Here is a 25,037-nt window from a genome sequence, read left to right as displayed (position 1 = left end):
TCTAGAAATAACGTTCTATGTGTCATGGTGCTTCTCTAAACAGTAGAAGTCTCTGCTGCATTGCAAAGCATTCGCTACAAGGATCAGACTCCAAAACCTTCGGATTCAGGCCCAAACTCCATCTACCCTCCTGCCTGTAGCAGGTACTGTTAGTGGCAGATGCCAAGGGAAGGCTAAGGACCGACAAGTGTCTGTAATACCTCCCTCGCCCAGCCCCTGTTATTTTTTAGCTCAGAGGCTTTCCCTTGGCTTGGTACCTCTCAGTAGACCCCTCTTCCAAGTATCTGTCCCTGTAATGAAGACACAGGTCAGGCCGTGTGATGGGAAGGAAGATGTGGCACTGGGCGCTTTCTCAGCATGACTTGTCTGGCTGGAATGTGAAAGAAATCAAGTTCCCTCCCACGACTACACAAGGAAAATAAGGTGGTAGCTCAGATGCACAGGTCTTCATTTGGCACGTGTATATAACCAGGAGGGATGAATCCCGTCCTCACTGAATCGTGGGCTCAAGAAAGGCACCTCTGCCTCGTGGCCACTCTGTTTTGTGCTGCATGGTTTTCTGTCACTGCCACTCATTGATGATTTTTAGCATTACATATTTTTCAGTGAAAAAGTATGCGAAATTTTATCTGCTTAATGGATCACAGGGAACCATGAATGCCAAGAAAATAATAAAAGTAATAAGTAATTGTTCTTAGAAAATGTGATCTGATGCTTGCCTGAAAATTTAATTATCATAATGATTGAAATTCAAACAAGATATCGGACAAAACTTGAACTGAGACAGCAAAAAACACTGAATGTGTTCCAGGCTTTTTCATCATAAACTGCTTGTTGAGTCACAGTGACCGAACGTGAAATCTGTTCTCCTTCGCACGACTTACTTTGACGTGAAATTCTTTCTTTTTCGTATCTGTGAAAGCAGTTTTGAGGTATTTTAGATCCCTTTCCCTACCAAAGAAACAAGCAGAGGCATCCTTCCAAACCAAGTGGCACATAGCGAGGTTCTGCTGCGAGAAGGCTTTCTTTGTCTCCCAGCCAGCTGTCCTGCTCCTGGTTTCCTAATCCAATGCCAGGGATACAGAGACAGAGTGAAATGGCCCAAGAAACCGGTCATTATGAGGAAAGGACAGACTGCCAAGCTCTCCTCCAGCACCCTTTCTCCTGCGGGGCTGAGCTCACCCTGTGCCGTCCCCGTGGGACTGTGGCGCGTTTGGCTCGTTGGCAACACAAGCAAAGGGGCATCTGGGCTCTCCCCCACCACAGATCTCAGCACAGACATGAGGAAGCCTTGGCCAAAGTCTGATAGCTTCAGTTCCCAAATGACTAATGCTGCTTAAAATAGAAGCCAAGATAGGATAACATAAATTTATTTGTTGTCTGCCCCAACAGCAGCGCAGGTCTGTCTTTTCTTTCTGATAAACTGAATGGTTTTGACCCGGATTACAACCTCCGGTTTGAATTTAGAGATAAGTGTGGTCATATCAGCCTTGCGCCAAGGCTCAGAAGCAGCTCATGGCAGCAACGATGCAGCGTTTCACAAGGCTGGATGGGCCAGAGGAGGCTGCAGGATGTGGGCAGCGTGGTCAGACAGATGCTCACCTCCACTCCACATCTGGAGGGGCCCTGGGGCAGGGGACAGTATATATGAAGCTGCATTGCCAGTGGCAGGAATAGAGCTAATTCCAGGTACTTGAGAGTTTACAGCCATAACAGTGGATTTAATTATCATTTTACTGGGCTTTAAGTGAGCTGTAAGACTAATCTAAATTTAACTTGCATTACAGGGTCGGTAGTCTCTTTACAAATTTCCTCAACCGACAAGTGTCAAATTAGGGCTGTATCAATAGATAAAGGGAAAAAAATAAAGCCATTGATAGCCATAGATTTCCCAGTTGATATCTTTATATCTGCTATAAAAGCCTATCACCCTTCATTTAAAGAAAGTGATAATTGTTGACATCTCTTTCAAATGCTAATCATTAGGAAGCAACTTGAACTAAATATAATTAGAATCAAATAATGTGCACCTTTTATTGAGGAGTAACAATACTCAATATCTTCTGGTATTTTAGCTTCCAGATAATCTGAGTCATTAGTTTGGGACCAGATGCTGGAGCCCCTCCAGCTGCTGCAAGACTGCACCTCCGAGCATCGCCGGTGCCATCGGGACCCAGCGCTGTGGCGGGGCGCTTGGTTTACAGCAGGTTTTGAAAAACACGCTGCTTTGCTTGGGCGCAAATGCTTTCCAGGGCAGAGAGGGCTCTGCTCTCGCCGCCCGCCGGGAGCCAGGGCAGCCGGTGGCTCCCGGGACCTCACCCCTGGGCGCAGCAGAGCCGCCCGGCCGCAGCGGCAGACCTTTGTGCGCCATAAAGGGATGGACTTTGGCAAAACCCTTCCCTTGGACTTTCAAGCACCTGCACCTGCTGACCCGGATAAGAGGATTTTCGAGGTCACGGAGCCTGTGAGACGAGCCAGGCGCAGGGTACCCCCAGGCTTTGGGTGACAGCTCTGAGCAGCAAGAGCCCTGTGAGGACACCCAGTCCCTGGCTTAGGGATGAGCCCCTGGAAGAGGCCCTCTCCTGTCCTGCTGACCTGCCCCGCACGAGGGCCCTTCCCAGCCTGTCCCAGGCAGCGGGAGCCAGGGCCTGTGACCGAAATCCCTGGCAGGCAGCAGAAGGAAGGGAGCTGCCTGCGCCACGCCTGACACTCCTGCTTACATATGTTCCATTTTGCTTACATATGTTTCTCTCTCCTGGACATTTCTTTACCAGACAGGACCACACTACGTCGCACTCTAGTTCAAGCTAAATGTCTACCTCCCTGTGTAGTCAACAGAGAGAGTTAGGTAGCTCCACGGGGTTATTAAACTTGGGCTCTAATGAATTGTGCTCAGGAGATGCCTGTCTATCTCCCTTGCTTGCTCAGAGAGCTCAGATGACCAGCTTAAGGCTAAAAACCTACATTTTGCAAGACTGAAGTTAGTCATCTAGCGAGATGAATCCTCCACAAGCATGGAGAACAGTACCTGACAGGCATGAACTTACACAGCTCCTAGGAAAAAGCCTGTCTATTTATACATACTCTTGTATAAGAATATACCTAAGCCTAGAACACAGCATACCCAAACAAAACTACGTGTTTCTTTCCATCACCCCTTTATCCCAGACCCTTGCTACCTGTTGTACGCTCGCCATAACTTCCTCCCCCTTGCATAGAATCATAGAATCATACAGGTTGGAAAAGACCTCTAAGATCATCGTGTCCAACTGTCAACCCAACACCACCATGCCCACTACACCATGTCCCTAAGGGCCTCATCTACACGTCTTTTAAATACCTCCAGGGATGGTGACTCCACCACTTCCCTGGGCAGCCTGTTCCAAGGCCTGACCACTCTTTCAGTAAAGAAATTTCTCCTAATGTCCAGTCTAAACCTCCCTTGGCACAACTTGAGGCCATTTCCTCTCGTCCTATCGCTGTTACTTGGGAGAAGAGACCAACCCCCACCTCGCTACAACCTCCTTTCAGGTAGTTGTAGAGCGCGATGAGGTCTCCCTCAGTCTCCTCTTCTCCAGGCTAAACAGTCCCAGTTCCCTCAGCCGCTCCTCATAAGACTTGTGCTCCAGGCCCTTCACCAGCTTCATGGCCCTTCTCTGGACACGCTCCAGCACCTCCATGTCCTTCTTGTAGTGAGGGGCCCAAAACTGAACACAGTATTCGAGGTGCGGCCTCACCAGTGCCAAGTACAGGGGCACGATCACCTCCCTGCTCCTGCTGGCCACACTCTTTCTGACACAGGCCAGGATGCCGTTGGCCTTCTTGGCCACCTGGGCACACTGCCGGCTCATGTTCAGCCGGCTGGCGACCAGCACCCCCAGGTCCTTTTCCTCTGGGCAGCTTTCCAGCCACTCTTCCCCAAGCCTGTAGCGTTGCCTGGGGTTGTTGTGACTCAAGTGCAGGACCTGGCACTTGGCCTTGTTGAACCTCATACAGTTGGCCTCAGCCCATCGATCCAGCCTGTCCAGGTCCCTCTGCAGAGCCTTCCTACCCTCCAGCAGATCAACACTCCCGCCCAACTTGGTGTTGTCTGCAAACTTACTGAGGGAGCACTCGATCCCCTCGTCCAGATCATTGATGAAGATATTGAACAGGACCGGCCCCAGTACTGAGCCCTGGGGAACACCGCTCGTGACCGGCCGCCAACTGGATTTAACTCCGTTCACCACAACTCTCTGGGCTCGGCCGTCCAGCCAGTTTTTTACCCAGCGAAGAGGGACCGCCTCTGAATTGCCCTTGCTGCTTACCTAGAGGGCTGACACAGAAAAGAGATGGATCTTTGCAGAGGGGCAAACCTTGCCCACCCTGAGGATCTGAAAGAGCTGAGGTTGGAGGGAGCTCCCTGTTTTCTTCCTCCCAGTTACCTGGGAGCTGGAAAGGTCAGCACAGCCCTGGCTGGAGGAATGGCCTCTGGGTGAACCCCGTGCTCTGTGTCTATTTGCATTACTGAGAAGTGCTTCTTATCTTTGGGACTTTCAAACCATGGAGTTTAAAAAATACTGGAGTGAAATTATAGCTGCTGATGATTAAAGCACCATATTTAGGCTTCACAGCAACTTAAACACTGGATTATGATCTCCAAAATATTTTTTACATAAACTCTCCCCCCATAAACAGTGAGCTAAAATATACCCAATTTGTTCCATTGACTTCAGCCAAGTACAGCACAATTCTGGTTATACATTAGTCCTAGGGGACAGCCTCAAACCTTGAAATAACCAGGAAAATACAGATAGCCAGAGAAAATGGCCAGCAAGAATACCCTAGCTGCCAACTTCATAGTTTGCCTGCTGATATCCCTTGTTAGGAGGAGCCACTTGGCTTCAATCAGCATTCAGACTGTGGGGTGTGTTGGTTTTTTTTTCAGAAAACCCCCACAAAATTTCAGTCATGTGAGACCCACCACCCAAGGTGAAGTGCCTGAGTGGAAATCTAGCTTTGAAGGGATTTAGTCCTGGGTCGCAGGTAAATATCTTAGGTAAAACAATGTGGATAAAGCCCTGCTGAGCCAGCTGACCTTGAGGAAGGCAGACAGCGTGGTTATCTGAACTTCGCTTATCTGAAGTCTCCCGTTGTTTGAGGTGGGATTATGTCATCCACCTCACCCCGAGAGAGGGGATTCTGTGTGTCCCGACCAACCTAAGGCCCATGACCCAGCGTCCACAGTTACGTCTCGGGAAGGCGAATGACCCTCTTCTGGAAAACAAAGTGGTTTAGAAATTAAAAGCCCATATGATTCAGGCTGCACAGTTCATATGCAATCATGAAGGGGAAAAGCACACAAAGGAAAGAAAGCTGGAATAATTTTGGGGAGATGCTGAGCTGTGTGACACCACCCAGGCAATCATGAGGTTTGCATGCCTCCAGGGTTTTCCCAAAGCCTCTGGTGACTGCTGTGAAACAGTAGGACAGGTATTTTGGTCACTTCTATGATGACTTTTTATCAGTCATGTCTTAAAAGCCTGCTGGTTCTTCACTCCATCATAGGAATTTGGAGCATCCCATACCTGTTATCATCCCAGCTTTCTGTAGCTATGACCAGCAGAACAGCTTCCCCTTGGCGAGCCTGAACCTGGGACGTGCAGTGGCTCCATCTGGACTAGCATGTAAAAAGGACCACAGCGAGTCCTTGGGCCTGAAGAGCACGTAGCATGGCTGGCCTGCGTCCATATAGCTAAACTCCCTGTCACATCTATACTACCCACTGGGGATTGCAGAAGTGCAAAGCCTTCTGCATGCTGAGCAGCTCCAGTTACTAGATTGGGATCTCTTATGCAGTGTTACTGGGCAACAAATTCCCTATACAGACTGTTCACCTCCTTCCCGTGCCCAGCTCAGTCCCAGTCCTCACCTGGAAACCAGAATTGGAAAAAAGTCAACCATCCCTGCCTAATTAATTCTCCCCAGTCAGGAAAAATAAAAAATGCGTCACTGATGACTTAGGCTTGAGCTCCCAGTATTTCCAAAACAGCAGTGTACCTCTGCTTGTAGGCTTGATGATCTCTTGTGTTGTACTGCTGACACAAAGAGTTAAACTAAAAAAAACCTCCAAACCAAAACACTGAAAAACATAGAAGAATTATTCCTAATCCCCTTTTGCTCACAAAAAAAAATCTAATAAAACCTTTTCACACAAGCAGCAGTGAAAGAAACAGTATGGTATATTTACAATTAATTTTCAGCTTGTCATAGAATCATAGAATCATAGAATGGTTTGGGTTGGAAGGGACCTTAAAGATCATCTAGTTCCAACCCCCCTGCCGTGGGCAAGGACACCTTCCACTAGATCAGGTTGCTCAAAGCCCCATCCAACCTGGCCTTGAACACTTCCAGGGATGGGGCATGCACAATTTCCCTGAGCAACCTGTTCCAGTGTCTCACCACCTTCATAGTGAAGAATTTCTTCCTTATATCTAATCTAAATCTACCCTCTTTCAGTTTAAAGCCATTATGCCTTGTAAAAAGTCCCTCTCCAGCTTTCTTGTAAACCCACTTTAGGTACTGGAAGGCTGCAATAAGGTCTCCCCAGAGCCTTCTCTTCTCCAGGCTGAACAAACCCACTCTCTCAGCCTGTCTTCATAGGAGAGGTGCTCCAGCCCTCTGATCACCTTTGTGGCCCTCCTCTGGGCCTGCTCCAACAGGTCCATGCCCATGAATGAGATGTGTGTCTGAGTTGTATGAGAGTGAAGAAGGGAGAAAAGATAACGCCAGCGAGGGGAGAGCTGATTTATATAGAGTCTGCTGGTTGCCTTTCATTTTCTGAACAGCAGGAGGAGATTAATGATATTGTCACAACAACATTAATGATGCTGTAAAATCATAAGGACAAAGAGAGCCAGGATTTGATAAAAGTGAGATTTACAGCTGCATCAGTCAATTTAATTATCTTTTACTAGGCTTAAACTAAGCAGTAAGTCTAATCTCCATTTAACATGTTTTACAGGGTCTGCAGGCACTTTACAATCCTCCTCCATTCAGAAGTGTCAAATTATGGCAATATTGATAAAAGAGTGGGATAAATGGTTGTCTAGTCAATCCCTGAACCAGTTAATATCTTTCTTTACTGCATTGTAAAAGCCTATTACTCTCAAGTTTTGGAGTGAAATTTGTGGAGAGTAATCTGAGCTGATAATGTTTAGAAAACAAGTTCGGAGAAGATAAAGATCCGCGTCCACCTGCCTGCGCTCGCTATAACAGGCGGCACGGGCTGCCTCTGCGCCGGCTCTGCCGCCTGCCCTCCCGCCTGCCAGAGCTGCCCCGGCGGGGCTGCCGCCTCTCCCCTGGGAAGCAGCTTTTACGCCGCGCGGAGGAGAAGCAGACACAAGCAACGTCAGGGCTTGGCATGCTTTCTAGCATGGGGCGCTCAGCAGGCCCCACGGGGGGGGAGCAGTGATTCTCCCCAGCATCGCTTGTCGCCCGGTCCCTGGGGCAGAGTGGGAGCAGGCCCAGGGACTGGTGGTGTCCCTGTCAGCTCTGCTCCGCTGGTGCCCCTGCTCACATGGGAATGGTAACTGCACCACCAAACCCCATGCAGAGTCTTACTGCTGCTTCCCATAGCAGCAAACAAGCATGGGGATTAAGCAATTGGAAGCCAAATGATTTCCTAAGTGTATAACAGGATATTTGTCCTTATTAGCTCATACAAACCCATGATAGATTATATATGTTAATTTTCCATGTGCTGTTTTTAAAAACCAAATCTCTCGGGTACTTCAGGTCACCAGGCTTGATTTTTGACTCTCCATCACTTTGTGGAGCTACTTATACTTCCACAAAGAAGGCGTAAAGCCCAACCATCTCCACTTGGCAGGCTGTTTCATGGCTGCCAAGCCCTGCCTTTCCACAAAAGTATCTTTCTTTGAGCTAGAGAGGAGCAAGCTTCTGGCATCGGGAAGAGAGGAAAAATGCTTAAACTTGCACTTTTTTTAATCTTTCATTTTCAATGAGACTGAAGAAAACATAAGTCACAAAACAGACGGCAGCCCCTAGCGAGCTGCACACTTCAAGCCTGGGAGTTGTTTGCCCAACTGTTGTTTGACACTTGGTAGCTTGAGAAAATCTAAATCTTTCCTAATGAGATCAGATTGTCTTTCCTTGCTCTCCAACAGAGGAATTCCAGTCTCTCTCTGGCCAGGTATGGCTGGCAGTGAAGAAACAGATTTACTGTGGGCTCTGGCTCTGAGAACTGGTGGAAATGTAGATCCCACTCTACTTCTCTTTATTTCATACTGTGCCGTGCTGTGGGCCAGCCTACTGTTTTAAGTGCTGTGGGCCAGCCTACTGCTTTGAGCCATCCTTTCTGCTGGTCAAGTGGCTCTGAAGGCAATTTCTGAGATATTTTGGTCTCGCTAACCCATGTCACTGGGCATTTTTTGAGTGAGGAGTCAGGATTCCTGACAGGGCGCAGGCATGCCCTGTGTCATTGAAGGATAGTTGTTCTGCTCATGCATTGCTTAAAAAAGTCAACAAACACAGAACGACTGAGCCCAGTGTTTCTACAATATCTTTTTTTTAACTGTCTCAAAAAGTTTTTCTAATGATAATGAAATAATCCTCTGACAAGAAACTAAAAATATTTCTCTTCCCAGGCAAAAGAGGCATACATTTATTTGACAATTACCCAGAAAGTTTACAGCAAAAAATAGTAACAGAAGTCAACACTTCTGACTTCTAGTTATGTTTGGAGCACACTGCAGCCCTGCCTTATCGCCTGCTTTCTTTAGCTTGCTAACACATCTACTACCCTAAATCACGGCAGGTATAATGCGCTTCTGACAGCACTGAGCGGCCCCCTCATGTTACAGCCTTTAGGTCCTGTGACTGCAGTGCCCAGCCCGGGAGTCAGTGCTCCCGGTGCAGGAGGTGCTGGTGGACATGCCCAGGAGAGTCGTCTCCTTCTGTGGGACAAGTACAACCTCAAGCCCTGGCTCAGACCAACCCCAGGACCTTCCTGGGGGATGGACGGTTAGAAAACCAGACGTGTTAAAATCAGACACATTGTGCGTGGCAGGCTTGGCTGGCCTCTGTCATGCAGCCCATGTTCCCAGCTCTGCCTCCACTGGGCTCAGCCGGTGGCACACCACTGGTCAGCAGATCCCAGCCCAGAGGACCACATACAGGAGCAAGCTGGAGCTCTGCAACAGGTGGAGGGAGGCCTTGTGCACCAGAGCTTTAAAAAGCTCGGAATAGCAATGCTGGCATTGCCATGGTGGTTCCCATCAACCTAATCCCACCAAGACAAACGATCCTTTCAGTGCTCCTCTGTCCAAGGACTCTCTGAAGAAGGGTTTTCAGTCAAAGCGGTGGCTCACCCTAAATCGACAACGGTCTCAAACTTTACTGCCCATTTCAAGGAATCTCCACTAAGCCTAAGGGAAGGGATGTAGAAATTGGTAGGCTTTTTGACCAAACAAGATCTTCAGGATTGAGCCTCTGTCAATAAGTCCTGCAACGTGCTTGTCCATGCAGGAAACAGGGAAAAAGTCAGTTCGGGATTCTTATCCATCCAATCTTATCAGGGTGGTAAATCTGGTCTTTGATCTTTTGTCAGCAACGCACAAAGTTGGAGGCAGCTGCCGCCACCCTGCTCAGCGATGCAGTCATCATGGTCTCATAAAACATTTATGAAACCTGTCATAAACTGGCCTGATAAGGAGCAGGACATCGAGTTTCAGGAGTCAGCAGCTTCTTGGGGAAGATCTTCCCTCTAACTCCAAGGCTCCTTTGTTTAAATAGCAAACACAAGCCACCGATTGCACCCTGCCATAAAAGCTGGGAGCAGGGAATTTTCACCAGCCCTGGTGTCTGCTGGGTTTGTGTGGCAGGGACTGGCCTTCACCATTTGCCTTTCCCCCTCGCCAGTCCTAGGGCAGGAGGGAGAAGAGGGGAGGAGGAGAGGAACTGAATAAAGTTATCACTGAAGAAGGAAAAAGTTATCTACAAATGGATGGTGGGACTGTTTCTAGAATAAGGAAGAAATGGAAGTTTGAGCTGAAATATTTTTGGTCCTTTTATTCCTAGCCTTGAGGAATTTTGTGAGATTCTCTGGGTTTGGTCCTGTGGCTGAGCGTGGGGTGGGAAATGATGAAACCCATCTTCTGTTTCCACCTTCCCCAGATACTGCAACTCTGACTCTGGACAAGTCACAGTCCCTGCCTCTTCCTTACTTTATAAGGAAACTAAGTTGACCTGCCTTGTATGCTCTCTGTGCTTATGTTTTCTTTCCTGATTTTTTCCAAAAGACTAAATCCCTAATAGAAAATAAGGTGCCTCCAGTGCCCACCCTGAGACACCTAAGCCTCAAGAACACGATCACGCTGCAGTGCTGTGCAGTGATTTCTGCTTACTTCAGCAGCACGGAGCACCTCTCAGAAGCACGATGCCCACATTAGCACCATGATCTTCCTGAGCTAGAAGTTAAATAGCTGTACCACTCCAGGGACCATGCTGGGATATTTCTTGTTCTTTGGAACAATTTTGGCCTGGGAGACGCAGCTGGAAAAGGAAGCTGCTGCTAGGATCAGGTGTGTGTGTGTTGCAGTCTTGTTATTTACACAGAGGGTTCAAACCCTTGAATGCACAGGAAGGGCAATGACAAAATACACCCTATGTTCGCAACTCAAAGCCCTGCTTCTGCTTAGCACCACAAGATCAAATCCTTCTCCCTTCGGTGCCATGAGGCCACGTTTCATGCATATTCCAGCTATCTTTGGGATTTTTTTTTTAGCAAAGACACAAAATAACACGTGAAATATTACTTGGAGCTCAGAAACACAAAATAATATCTGGTAAATCACCTGGCTTACGCTTTTCTTTTATTTGCTTGTGTTTTCTATGATGATGTATTCACAAAGTTGGGGTGTGGACCACTATTGTTTCTGATATCTGATTTCATAAAGAAACTTAATTATTTCTTATAAGTAATTTAAATCATGCGGACTACACCCTACCATAACAAGATATATTTACAGCTACATATTTATTTTATGGTGTAACCTCCATGAGATAAGCAGCTGTGATGTTCTAATTGGTATTATTGTATTATTTACCAAACAAACTACTTAGAGGTTTGGTGGTACAATCACATCTTCTCTACCTTTTAATTCAGTCTTGTTTCAGGTCATTTAAGTTACTAATAATAACAATTGTTCAGTACTAGCAAGAACTTGGTGTCAGAACAATTCCAAACAAGCAGATAGATACAAAGATACTTTAATTAGGTATGTGTTATCAGTTGCTTATAGTAATAAAGCACTAATTCAACCCTTGGTACAACCACAAAAGAACTGTAATAAATTTCAGATTTGGTAATAAAACACTACTATATATCTTGATTAGGTGATAGAATAACCGTTACTTTTTAGAAATATATCAAAAATACAAAATACTTCTAATCCTAAATATTTTTTTGCATGCAACATCTTTGATAAAAGTTCCAGCGGTACTGGAGAGCTGTCTGTATTTTCCCATCAGTGAAGGTGATGGAGTGAAGGGACTGATAGCGCTGGCTAGCCTGTGCCTCACGACATTTAGGGGACCTGGTTCTCTTCCTCGCTTTGTTGCAAGCAAACTCAGGACAAGAATCCCTACTTGCCGCAGTCAGATGCAATTAGTCAGTTGATTGATCAATCAATGTTGCTTTGTAGCATATCTTAATTGTGTGAACTTGCTCTGTGCCTGTATCAGGTTATGTTTTTCTACAGGAAAAAAAAAGCTCTTTTAAATGTTCACACATTATCTAGCACCACTCAGAGGGATACCGGCAATGCACTTATTCTGTCATGCGGTGGTTTACATTTTGTGCACACTGGTGCAAAGTCACTGTCCAGCATCCTGCGTGGGTGGCCTTCTAATGAGCCTCAGCACTCTGAAGGTGACCACAGGTCATGAAATTGCTGTTCCAGGGCTTTCTTTTGGATTTGAAAGAAGGGTTTGAATCAACTAAACTAACAAGGAGGATGGGAACCTCCTGCTCCGAACAGCATGACTCCAACCAGGGACTGCCACTGGGGAGCTGTGGGATGTGAGACCACAACACCATGTTAAGTTATCATCTGCATGAAAAATCCTGTGTACCGTAGTGACGAGAAGTGCACAAAGTGCTGCATGCAGAGCAAGATGTCTGGAAAACTAAATTTAAATTCTAGACCGCACGCATGTCTTCTGACCACAGGAGGAAGGGTGTGCTGAGGCTGTGGTGCAGGGTCTGTGGAGGCGCCCGCCGGAGCTCTGCGCCCTGCGACAGGAACGAGAGGGATCCTGCAGGAGACTGCGCAGCGATGGCACAAGTGCTTTCTGCACCGTGACCGGGCAGTTTTGGAAAATGAAAGTGCTGGGTGACTAAGCATTTATCTGGGTCCTATAAATCAGACGACTGGAGACTCTGCTACCTGTTCTTCATTTCTCTGTTCTTTTCAGCTCTTCTCCCACCTCCCTGTTCAAAGGAAACTGCTCCCAAAGTTAACCTTTATGCTATCCTCTGTTTCTTCCACTCTCTTCCAGACTTTTCCACTTCTATACTTCTGATTCTTGCTCTTCTACTTCTCTTCGCAATCCTGCATTATCCTGGCAGGCCTTTGTCTCTGGTATCGTTTCTCCTACTTTCTGCCCTTATACCCTTCACACCCTTACTGGCCTCTACCATCTCCTTCTACACTATGGGCTGCATTCAGGCTGCTTGCTCAAAGTGCCTCATTTAAGTGTTGCCATCGGCAGAGGAAGGAGGTAAGGCTGGCAGCCCTGGAGAGCAGTCTGGATTGCTCATCACCTTCTTGGCCTTAGCCACCATGCTGGCCACAATAACTAACTGGGTACATACAGAAGAAACGTGAGTGCATCTCTGCACGTTGTGTACTGGGGTATGTACCTACAGCGCTCCCTTCTTGGGGGCAGAGAAAAGCATATGCAGCATCCTGCGCTGTCCCCTCCACTAATAAAATGTACCAGTGGCATCATTGCCTCCGTGCAGATCTATACCAAGGGAAGAGCAAACCTGGTTTCCCCACATCCTCTGAAGTTCAGCGCAGTGTAGATCATCTTCTGCTTTGCTACGTGCCAAGAGGGACTCTGTGCCAAATCCTAGTAAAAGCTAAAGGCAAATGGTTAAGGTACCTGGAATCAGCATGGTTTGTTGTCCCACCAAACGTTAGCCCAGGTGAGTCGGGGTTTACAAAGCTTCCAGGACTGGTTCATTTAGAAGCAGAATTTGAAAACATTTGCAGAGAACGCAGAGCTCTCTGTTTAGACCAGCTTGATGAGAACACGGTGGCCATTCTGTTCTGCTCTTGCACAGGTTGAAGATTAGGAGATCAGGTGTTAATGGAAAAAACCAGCCGTCTCCTCCAGTGAGAACTGGAGAAGTGTCCCCACAGAGATGTTTTTCACAAAGACTTCACCTCTCTGTCCCATGGGGGTGAACTGGACGTTTCCCCTCTGAGAGGAGGATTGCTGGCCTTCAGAAAGGCCCCAAAAAGACAACCCAGAGACCTGCGTGGCCATTGACTGCCCTTGGTGCACACTTACGCCCTCTCTCCACTCACCAAGCAGCTCCATTTTCAAGATCTAAAGAGGGCTTCAGTGGGGGAAAGTTTTACACCCTTTGTGTCCCCACTGGTCACATAATGCCTTTTCTTAGGCACCAGAGAAGCCACAGAGCAGAGAGAGGCTGGAAGTGAGCTTTGTTCTTGCATTCATGAAACAGCTCTTAATTCCCCTAAATTGTTCCTTCCTGGGCACACGGTGCCTTCATACCTTATTGCCTGCAGTAAAATAAGCCTTTACGGAACATGTATATTTTATCCCTTAAGGATGACTGCCTGTGATGTAGCTGGTAAAATGGAGCGGAACTACACGTGAATTATGTTCATTACCCCTAATGAGTAAAATTTGCTTACTGCAAACTCCTGAGTAATGCTGAAGATGATTATGGATAAATGCAACCAAAGTGATTCAGCCCCCAAAATTTCAAACGTTTTCGGAGTATGCACCCAGACAGCTGGCTGTAACTGATGAAAAGGCTTTTGTCAATAGTGCGCAGCCTTCTTTGTACCTGTTAGTGCCAAGTGATTTCATACCGCACAGAATTGTAATTTCTGCAAAGCGTCGGGATTTGAACTGGTGAGACAGCAGGGGAGGCTCAAAATTGCACCGCTGTTTCACACACGCGAAAAAATCAATGGAGCCCTTTCCTGGTCTCATGAAAAAGTCACACTCCTCTGAGTTTGGAAGAAAGAAAGATTACAGTAGATAGCATCCTGATTGCAGCACACACTTTTCTACAAGGGCTCAGCCTCCTGGAACCAGACAATCCCCTTTGATCAGCTCCGGCCCCACCGTCAGCAGCCGGGATCAGGCACTGTGCAACCCCCTGTGCTCTCTGGAAGCTTCTACAGGGGTTTGATTAACTCGAGCAGAAAGCGAGTCTGCCTGGTCTAGCTGACAGGCCTTGCTGGTGTTGACACCGGGTCTGCTGGCTGTTACTACATGCTCATGCTTACCCATAGCTCTGTGCCTTATGTAGGCGGCACGTAAGGCAGTGGACCATAAAATCTGGATGTATGGAGATATGACAAAACTGGCTGAAGCTTTACTGGGGTGATGATGGGAAATGAACATCCTTCCATTTCCTAACACCTTCTAGATAAATGTGAAAGAATAAATCTCTCAGCCTGAACAGCTTTGTTGCTAGTCAGGGTAGAGCAAACATGCTCTTCAGAAGGGCAGACGAACTCTTGTGATGGAGAAAGCTATCTCTGCTCCCTCCTTTTGACCCCACGGAGAAGCCTTCTGTGTGGCGTGGCTGGTGCCCTTTCTTAGAATTGGTGCAGATGATTTTCATGAGTTTACGGTACTGAGAAGAAGGAACCATTTTCTTTATTTATGTCCTCTTGGGCACGTGTTCCAAAGAGGAGCTTCCCTGCGTGACTGCGTGGTCACGCGCTTATCGTAGACACGCAAACCCACAGGATGGTTTGGGTTGGAAGGGACCTTTGCCGATTATCTAGTCACAGGCCCCTTACCCAGCAAGGCTACTGGGTTTGAATTCCTAATTCCACTTCTTTACAGACTTTTTACTGCCTCACTTTCATGGGATTTGAGCCAGATGTCTACCCTGAGAGTCACCAACCAGAAAGGATATGCAGGAGCCAGCAAGATACTGGCTAATCAAAACAATTGACAAAATGGTTCTGATTCTTCTTTGTTTGAAATTATTTACAATTTAGGAGAGCACGAATAGGACAGTACTTAAATTTTTGAATGAATTCAACACTGAATAAACTTCTTGCTGAAGTTCAAGGCTTCAGGAAATCACCAAAGGCTTCAGGAAAAGCTTCCAGAGTCCTGAAAAAAAAGAAAGAGAATAAATGGACTTAAACAAAGACCACTAGGAGAAGTGTTTTCCATATGCCTGAATCTCGTAAGATTTGGGGCCGAGATTTCATGTGTTTGGAGCAGTCCACTGAAGACAGAGGCTCTCCTTGCACCATCCCATTTCACCTGGCTGCTCTTCAGTCCTGATTCCATGTTCTTGCAACCATAACGTCCACGTGACCTCATTATTACCCAAGGAAAATTCACTCGGCTTCTTCCTCCTTGCCCCGCGTCCCTCGGGCCGCCCGCTCCCCTTGGCTGGTGGAAGCAGGAGTTGCTCCATGTTCCCAAGAGGCCAAGAAGTACAAACGGGCAGTCCTGCAACGCTCCCTATCACTGAGCTCTGAACCACGGCCAGCTGGCTGGCTGTCAGCACGCTATCCAAACACCGGCCAAGGCTGCGCTGGCTGCAATAAACCCTTCAGGGCTGCAAAACAGGTCAGAGATCTCAAAGAATACAGCTCTGCTTCGATAATGATTAACAGGATGGTGGCAAAAGTCCCTGAGGCTTAGGCCAGCTCTGTGTGTGTGCATGCACACATGTGCATACGCCAATGGGAAAGTTTATCTGTCCCATGCCCAGAAAACCCTTTGCAGGGGTAAAGCCTCCCTCCTGGTAGGCTATTCACTCAACCTGCACCATGGCCAAGTGTTCCTGGGTTTCTCTGCATTGGCAGAGAATTCCCCACTGTTACATTTAAAACCAAGAGTGGAAACAAGCAGGAGGGATCAGGCTGGGTTAGCTTTTCTCTAAGTTCTGTAAAGGACAAGTATGCGAGGCCAGATTCCAGTTTCTGGTTCACAGATGTAAATCTGAAATTGCAGACAACTGGAGTTTTCTTAACTTTTGGACTCCCTGACTGAGAGTAGAGTCTGCAATTCTGACCTGAACTCATGCCGTATAGTCTTTTGAGTGTCGTCTTATGTGCCAGTGCATATCCTAAAACCAAGTGGTTATCTGTTAAATTGTTTATTTCCAAAGCAAAATAACTTTCTAGTTACTTGTGGATCCTATGCAAACTTTTTTCCTTGATCTTAATTTCTACTTGTTATGTTTTAGAATCATAAAGCCTAGGAATTTCCCCCACGCTTTACAAAACATGCTATCATAACTTTTAGGAAAACAAGTGTTTAAAAAAAGTCCAACTCTACTCTAAGCTGGTTACTCTTGGTATATAACTCTGTGTGTGTGTGTCTGTGTGTATATATACTCATGTAATGGATCTATAATAGTATGCAAATGTGTTCTGTTGTTAGATGGGCAGTTAGAATAACACTCGTAATGAGATCAGAATCATTAGAAGTACCTACTGTCACTCTCTCTATGCTCCATTATATTAAAAAATGTTCTAAAAGGTGAAACACTGGGGGCGGATGATGGGAGCATGGTGGAGACAGAATCCCCTTCTGACCCTTCTTGGTTTCCCTTTGGTCGAGGGGTCAGCAAACAGACACGCAGGGACACTGCTGCGGTTCAAGCCCAGTTCTCTTTTGAATAATCAGAACCACTTCAGCTGGTTCTTGCAGTTGAAATTGTCCAAGCATTGTCACAACAGATAGTCTGCAAGCTACACCAGACACCCACTGCCAGCCCTGGACAAGCATGAGGCTCCACTCTGCAGTCCTGAGGCACCTAAAGCAGCCAGCAAAGGGGCAGGGAGCTCCGCAGTGGGGCAGGGAGCTCCGCAGTGGGGCAGGGAAATCCGCAGTGGGGCAGGGAGCTCCGCAGTGGGGCAGGGAGCTTTGCAGTGGGGCAGGGAGCTCCGCAGCGGGGCAGGGAGCTCCGCAGCGGGGCAGGGAGCTGCGCAATGGGGCAGGGAAATCTGCAGTGGGGCAGGGAGCTCCGCAGTGGGGCAGGGAGCTCTGCAGTGGGGCAGGGAGCTCCATGAGGAATGCCAAATCCCTTGTAATCAATGACCGTTTCCTTCCTTTGTCAGGATCTTGACTGGCAATCTGATCTTTGCATGAGTTTCCTCTATCCCAAGCCAGTGTCAACAGAAAAGCAAATGGATAAAATGTAAATGGAGACAGCGGATAACATTCCTTGACCTTCCCACTCATAAAGCTGCATTACTTCCTCCTCTACCATGAAGATTAGTCGTTATATAGTATTTACATTAGTTTATATGGCTACATCCTCAAAGCCTTTATTCAGCTGAGTAAGGCTCTGCCAAAGCCCAGGTGTGGGTTTGCAGAGGCAGTGAGAGCTGTGGCCTCCCGTTAGCAGGGCCAGCTCTGGTTTGTGCTCTTGCTCATGTGCTCGTGAGAGAGACCGGACGACTGCAATGAAATAAATGCCCAGCTCTTAGACAATGATTGCTAGGCTGGATGAATTCAGCCCCGTGAAAGAACACTTCATGTAGCTTAGGCAAAGCAGGTGGGGGGGAACAGAATGGCAGCTGAACACAATTTCAACGCCAGAATGTTTTTGTGTGTATTGTCAAGTCTTCTTTTGTATGCATATGAAAGAGGAAGACAATAGCTGAAGGAGCAATCACTAGAATTAGGACTCCGGCTCTCCAAGTGCTCACACCAGTTGAAAAAAGCAACGCTTCCGAAAAAGATGGGCTGATGTTGGTGTCACACTGGAGGGAAAAACAAACCTTCCAAATGAATGTAATGCAGCCCTTCCATTTGTTCTGCGCTCATCTGTAGCAGAAATACCAGGAAATTTCTTTATTCTGGAGAAATAAATTAAACACCGTAAGAGTTTCCCCTTTTAAATAAGCATTCTATTAGGGAGCTGATTTTTTTTTTTAACTGTGCTTACTGGTTTATCTCTGGGAAGATAAATAGTTTAATTTGCTTTATGATATTACTTAGATTAATTATCTGGTGTTTGCATGGCACACTAAGTATGTAGAGCACTATAAATGTTCATACCTTTTGTAGAAGTCATTGCATGCGGCTTGGAACACCTTTGGAGTATTTGTTATGAAAGGTTGAAATGTTCTGGACTCCATTCTTTCCTTTGCTGAGGCTCAAACAGATGTTTCAAACACTGTTCACTGACCACTTAAGTATTATCCAAGAATAACATGGGAAAAATGTAGTGTTGCCTCAGACAGGCTCCGTCCCATGTTCACCCATCCCACATCTCTCCCCTAGCCTTCCAGGAAGATCCCTGAGAAGAAGCTGAAGACATTATCAAATTGTTCCATGCCTTTGCTTGCTGATTTCTATGTTGTGATTAAAATATTTATTGATGATAGCACCTGGCTGTTATGCCCTCAAATAAAAATGGCTTTGTGATCTTCCTGAAAACAAGGTTTTAAATCTTTGCAGTATCTGATTATAGGGAGCTATGAGCACAGCTTCTTCTGTCCTTCAATAGCTGTGCTTGTGTTTTCCCTTGCTGCCTGTATTTTGCATTTTTCAACCTCTTCGTTTGCTTCTTAGCAACAGATTTTCAAGGCAACAGTGCCTACACTTTTGTCATTAAGCCTCAACATTCATCGCGTAAACCACACAGTTTTCGGTTTAGCTGATTTCTGTGTCATGGTAAGGGAAGCAGCCAAGGAGGAAATAACAGCACACCGAGGTGCCAGAAAGGAGCGAGGCTGGTGGCCAAGGACCAGAAACAGTGTCCCTGGCCTCTCTGATTCCTACCAGGCATCTTTGATGGTGACCTTTTCCTCTGCCTTGCTTAAAGTCAGTCCGCTGGGGCTGCGGGGAAGGGCTCGCCCAGCCAGAGGAGGGTCCACCTCTGAGCCAGGGGCCCCGGGGCACACAACGAGAAGCAGTCCCACCCGGCGTACGGCTGGGCTCTGCCCGGAGCACAGACATCTGCAACGGGGCAGAAAAATTGCTCCTTTATTTAATAAAGTCCTTTTCCTCTTCAAAAGCTCAGATGACCTAGAACTGGTTTTTGCACTCTTTTTCTTTCTTATGTACACCGACTAGCTGCCCAGCGGGCAACACAGACCTCTCCTGGCAAGACGGAGACGCAGATTGAAATGTGTTCAGGCAGGGACTGGACTCACATCTCTGCCATCCTCGAGGCGTGCGCTAGCCACAGAGCTGGGCAGGCAAAATCAGGGAAAGTATTAGAGGAAGGTGCTGTGATGGCTTGATCTGTGGTTCATTAATGCTGGTGTCACCAGCACATCGGGTCTGCAAAGCCACTCTGAACAACAGATGCCTCTTCTAGCTCTAGGAGGGGAAAACAGGGCTATGATTTGTGTATAAAAGAGTGTCAGTTTTTATAGTTATATGTTTCAATGACAGTTGTTAAAGGAGAAAGTCACTCCTCCAAGGACCATGCTAAGAATCTAGGAGGACCCCATGTTTAGGATCCAGGCTGCCACATCACGTGAACAGTGAGACCAGACTCCACTTCACACACCTGGAGACTTTTCCTTGTATAATCCAGACCCTGCTGGGAATTTAAGGCAGGCACTTAAATATTTCACTCGCCTGTAACTGCCAGCACGGGCTCTTTGCATTTCATGGCACACACCTGGAGATTGCAGGGTGGCTTAGCCCTTTGACTCGGGTTGGTGGCCAGTGCCTGGTGGAAGGGAGCCCTAGACATGTAGTTTGTCACTCTGAGGATGTGTCCAACCCCTCCCACGTTTAAAAAGTCTCCCTCTGGGGATTCAGCAGGAGTTCTCCAGTGTTCAGTACAGAGAATTTCATGTTCCTTATCGGCTGTTTTAGGCTGTGGCCGGATGCTGTGTCCCTGTAGGGATGAGAATTTGCTCACTCTCTGGTCCTGCAGATATTCCTGCCTTCCACACTCTGGTCTCCGCTATGGCCTGTCTGCTCTGAATCCACTCTCCCATGAACAGGGACATGCTCTGTGTGCACCTCAGTGTTGTGGGGTTCATACGCCTCCAAAGATTTCCCTTGGGCTTAATGAATGGTACACATTGACCTTACTTAGTATTTACACAGCATTATAGACAGGTGACAGGAGATATTGCTTTATGGCTAGAAAGATACGGAGAAAGCTGACAAAGGTGATCAAAGGTACAGAAAGGCTTCTGTGCATGGAAAAAACAGGTAGAGAGAACTCCTTAGCCCAAAAACCAGACAGGAGGATATGCTAGCGGGTTTTAAATTACAAACGAAATGGAGAAGATGAAGAAGGAACCACCCGTCAGCCTTTTTTAATACAAGAGCTAAGGCGACTCACACAAAACCAGCAGGCTGCAATTGCAAGAAAAACAAAATGAGATTTATTTTTATACAATGTGGAATTTATACAGCTGCACAGTGTTTCAATCTGTGATGCTGCCTGTGAGAGGACATTGTGGATGTAAGGTAAATGTGCACGGGTTCACATATGTTTTTGACATCCTCAGGGAGGTGAAATCCACTGAGGTGTCTTAGGTGCAAAGGCCCCAGAGGTCTCTGAGCCATAGATTGCTGCATGATGGAACAGATTTTTTGGAAACATTCTCAATATACTTGCTTGGTCCTTCTACTTTTCCTTGAGCCACTTCTGTTGGTTTTCTCCATTGGAGGTGGGCATCAACACAACCTTAACAAGACTAATAGCCTCCTCCTCTCTTCAGCCATCTGCTGGGGACAGGGTGCTGGGCTGGCTCAGAACGGCCACTCCTACGTTCTCACCATCATCCTTGTGCCATCCTGGTTTAGTGACTAGCAGTGCTCTTCTAAATATTTTGAGAACTGCTCAGGAACTGGGTCAGGTAACTCCCATCATACTCCAGCTGCTGGATTTACACACAGCTAATTGCAAACAATCACACAGTTGAACATGGGACCGAGTTGCACTCTTGCAGCTGCTCCCCTGTTGAGGGTCTGGCACTGCTCCTTGCACCTGGGAATGCTGAGAATCGGGAGGAGGAACACGACCCCCTCAACCTCCCCTCCTACCTCCTCACCCCAGGAAAAGGAAGTCAGAAACCATAGTTTCTGACTATGCAATTTCACCTTTGCCTCTCCACCACCTGTTTTTCTCATCCACGTTGTGTTTCAAAACAGCTATGCACAGTGACAGACATGGCGGAGGTGGCAGATTTTAGTGACTGGCATCGGGCAAGATAAAACTACTCTAGTTCTGCCCAATTAATTCAGCAGCACAGAGCTGAGTGCTGTTTTCTTTCTTTCCCATTTCCCCTGAAAGCTAAAACTCTTTGCAACACCAGCAAAATGTCAGCAACCCCATTATTATTTTACCCTCGCAGCAACCTCTGAGCACAAAGCTCCCAATCATTAAAGCCGCTTGAGTTTGGCCTCTGGTCCTGGCTCCGCAGTCCCACTGTTTAATGCAAACGATCAGATGGAATCGCGGCGGTGCCCAAGCAGCCCTAGCACAGCTCTCACCGCAGCTACCAGGCAAACCGTGGCAAAGCAGTCCAAGAAAAGCAAGGCTGGATGCTCCCCCTAAAAAGGGAGCTTGTGTGAGAGCAGCTACTGCGGAGAGCCCAGCTGGGACCACGGAGGCTTGGTACACCATGGAGAACAGGGCAGGAGGGATGAGAGATGAGAAGAAGGACGTGAGACCTGCTGTGTGCGGGGTGACCAAGGGGTATGAGGCTGGAGCACAGATCGCCATGGCAACGCAGTTTGGGGAGGCCTCGACTGCAGCCGGTCCCACCGGCTAACACGGTGCCTCAGCCGAACCCGTCAGCTGGACTGCGGTGGGCAAGGACGTGCTGAGCTGGACAGAGCCCAGACTTTGTGTCTGAAGGGGTATAAGAGCCCGTTAGCCTTCAGCGGCAGCACGGGACACAGCCTGGGCCATAAGGCAGTTCTTATTCATTCATTTGGGCATCGCACGGACACCTCGGGAGCAGAGAGACACGGCTGTGGAGCTGGGTTTGCTTCATTTAGGATTCGGCTGTTGTTCGCAATACCGGCCACCCAGCAGCCCACGCACGCAGGCCAACAGAGCCATCAGCATCATCGCCTCGCTGCAGGGCGAGACTCGCCGCTTTCCATTCCTTTTGACCAACGTGCTGCTTTTGACCCTGCCCGAGCCAGGGCTCTCCCCAGCAAAGGAGGCAAAGCGGTGGTAAGGCAGATTTGGAGCTGCTTCAAGAGCTGCGCTCAGCTCTGGGCCTCCCGAAGCCTGCCTGCCTGCAGACCTGCCTTGCCACTGACTCCAGCATCGAAGGCGATAATGCCTGACTCCAGCTCTGGAGGGTTCATAAGAGCTCTCACTGGTGCGGGTTCCCTGGCATCTGACAAGCCAAGAGCTCAGCTACAGCTGTTTGCTCAGCAAAGTTACTGAAAAGGGTCCTTGTCTCCCTCTGGCTATCCGCTTTCATGACATTCATACAGACACGACTTTCTTTGAACGCTCTGTCCCGCTGCCAGGTGAGACTGAACTCAGCCAACATTTTACACTCAACGTGGAGGGGACACTGCCAGTTCAATGGCTCTGCGTGCTCAAACCAAACAGGGCTAATAAGTAGTTACCAACAATTAACTTCCCAATTTGGAGGACATCTGAAGAGAAGCCTAACATGGGTCTGCTCTGATTAGGCATCATCCAATGGGGTCATGGATAGGACAAGGGGGAATGGTTTTAAACTAAAAGAGGGTAGATTCAGGCTGGATATAAGGAAGAAATTCTTTATGATGAGGGTGGTGAGACACTGGAACAGGTTGCCCAGAGAAGTTGTGGATGCCCCATCCCTGGAAGCGTTCAAGGTCAGGTTGGAGGGGGTTTTGAGCAACCTGATCTAGTGGAAGATGTCCCTGCCCCGCCCCCCCTGGCAGGGGGGTTTGACTAGATGATCTTTAAAGGTCCCTTCCAACCCAAACCATGCTGTGATTCTCTGATTCCATGATTATGGGGATGGCAGAGTAAAAGACACCCTTATAAAACTGGCCCATGTCAGCAAACCAGGAGGAGTGCTTGGGAAGGTGGGATTAGATGTTGTATGATCTGGACTGACTGCAGAAATGGCCTGAAAGCAGAAAGATTAAATTAATGCAAAATAATATGCAAAGTTTGACACTCTTGAGGAAGACGACTGAGACTGATATGGCAAGAGTCTTCAGGCAAGCATCAGGTCATTACACAAGGTATAGTGACCATATTCTCTATCTCTACCAATAGTAGGACAAAAGTAACCTGGCTTCTGTAAAAACCATGGGACACACTTCCCAGGCTCTAGATCCAGTTGCTATGTGGCAGCTGCAGTCTGTGATGGGATCTGAGTGCACATCCCCTTCAATCCCCGAGATCCTGGTTTTGGAAGGACGGCCAGACGCAAGGGACAGAGGTGTCACATACTCCAAGAGCACCTGTGGAGAAGGCGCTGGCCTCACTGCTCACACCCAGCCTGGTGCGCAGCGAGGCTTTGCTGCAGAGCAATTTGCTTTTGAAATTAAGACTTTTTTCCCAGGGTACTGATGACTCCAGGGAAATTGTAGAATCTATTTGTAGACCATAGCAGGCCAACTGGAGGCCTTTGAAAAACAGGCTAGGCAAAATTCTGTCAGAAGGCGTCCAAGCAGACGAGTTACACTAATTAATCTCCTTCAGCCTATTACATTTGATCTCCGATTGATAAAAAGCCAAAATCTTCACACATTTTCTGTTTCAAAAAAGGGGCATTTTATTTATTAACACACACACAAAAAAAATCCAAGTACTTTCAACTTGCCTTTGACTTCAGGAAATCATGATCATGCTGGGAACTTCTCTGTTAATTCTATCAGTGCTTGGAAACCAAATACCCTGAGGCCTTAAAAATGCCATCATCAGGCAGGCTAAATAGGTAAATAGACATTCATGAACCAGAAAGCTGGCAGGATGTATTGGGTAGAAAAGTCTCTAAAAGACATTCTCTTTAATAAGAGACAATTATAACAACATGTGACCATAGCAACAGCGAAGCGCGATGCAGAATGGAAGAGGTAAATATTCCCTTTAGCAGATGGATGTCTCTCCTGTCTTCCATTGAAATTATGTGCTGAAAGGCTAACATCAAAGATTTGTTCAGAAAATTGTTATCTCTGAACGCCCTGCACACACACAACTCCCCTGAGCCTCGGAAAAGCCTTTTTTTCATTTTACAATGTGAATGCTGTTTCATGGGGATGCATTTGGATTAGTTTTGAGAGAGCAAGCCTGGGAAATCTAGAGAACAGCAAGGCTCCCTCCTGCCTGATCTCCTTCGGCAGCAATGCCGGGTCTCCCCGCCATCCCTGAGGAGATCCCTGCCCTTGACTCCTTCAAGTAGCTTCAGCAGTTTGGCCCCTAAATCTCTGCTTACCCTCTCCAAGCTGCTGTTCAAGAGTGAGGTTACGGAAACAGGGAAAGGGAATTCTTTGAGAAATAAATAACATAGCTGCCTGTTTTGCTCCGTGCTGCATGTGTTCCTCTTTGAATGACAGAGGGCACATTCCTTCTGAGAACCAGAGCCACAGCCACGAGGCCGGGTCCGCCATGGCCACACAGGCAGAGAAAAACCGTCCCAACTGCAAATCAAGGTCCTGCAGGCCTTTGATTTCAGTATTTACTCTTCCCTTTCGATTCCCTGCATGAAGTATTTCCAGGTGACCCTGTGTGGGTCAATAAATAATATATCATCCCCTGATGAAAAAAACCTAGCTACGTCAAAGGCGCCTTTCAGTCTGAGGCTGGCTGGAGTTTATCTCTTACCTTCAACTGGCAGTTTAGA

This window comes from Calonectris borealis, chromosome 1, assembly GCF_964195595.1.
Source record: "Calonectris borealis chromosome 1, bCalBor7.hap1.2, whole genome shotgun sequence".
NCBI classification, from domain to species: Eukaryota; Metazoa; Chordata; class Aves; order Procellariiformes; family Procellariidae; genus Calonectris; species Calonectris borealis.
Note: the sequence above shows the minus strand (reverse complement) of the source record.